The sequence below is a fragment of the Gobio gobio genome (genome assembly GCF_949357685.1).
Source record: "Gobio gobio genome assembly, chromosome: 24".
NCBI lineage: Eukaryota > Metazoa > Chordata > Actinopteri > Cypriniformes > Gobionidae > Gobio > Gobio gobio.
Genome location: NC_137120.1, coordinates 2,136,753 through 2,137,447, shown reverse-complemented (window position 1 = coordinate 2,137,447; position 695 = coordinate 2,136,753). Strand labels below are relative to the sequence as shown.

General features: G+C 38.0%; 1 protein-coding gene across 2 annotated transcripts in view; it reads left to right on the top strand.

Annotated features, from left to right (window-relative positions):
- The first annotated feature begins 319 nt into the window (after positions 1-319).
- Positions 320-695, top strand: part of LOC307121073 (GTPase IMAP family member 8-like) — a 10,680-nt gene continuing 10,304 nt past the window's right edge. For both annotated transcript variants that reach the window (XM_079808486.1, XM_079808485.1), the window contains exon 1: positions 320-380. The gene's annotated coding sequence lies outside the window, so the exon portion shown is untranslated. The remainder of the gene's footprint in view (positions 381-695) is intronic.

Genomic DNA, 695 nt, shown 5'->3' with positions numbered 1-695 from the left:
TAACTTTTGGCGCTCTAGTGGTTAATAAACAGAACTGCACGCGTCTTGCGGAAGAACACTGCAGCCGGAGCTACTTCTCTCTGATTCTGTCTATGGCGAGTCACGCAGGGACTGAGCTCCTCCGCAGCGGCTCCGCTCTGAAATAGTCCCAACATAAACACTTATTATAAGTGTACCATAATGATTCAGGGAAAGACAAAAACACGGTTTGGAAAATGGATTCATGTTGTAAATTCTCCTTATATATTTTTTGTAAATCTTGAACACAAAAAAAGTTACGGACAGCAGCTTTATAGCAGCGGAATAATATAATCTCTTTAGACGAGCACTCGGTTTTCTTTCGGTTTTGATTCAAGCTGTTGAAATGGCCTCGAGTTCGGGTAAGAATCAAATTAAGACACACATACAGCCTATAATGAAGGAATGCTTCCTCAGTGTTTATGAAATATTAGCCACAGTAGACAATGGTTTACTTCATAGTTATTGTGCGCTCTTATATTTATGCTTAAACATGGCATTGAACACCAGGAAGTAAGGCTACATCTCATATACATTACACATCAACTTCCTTATCTAGACAGAGGAAATTATAGTTTTGCATTTTTAAATTCGAATGAACAACCAAAGCAACAACCATTTTAATGTATGCTTGACACAAACTTAAGCATGTTGAGATTGATCAGATGTGTAATAGT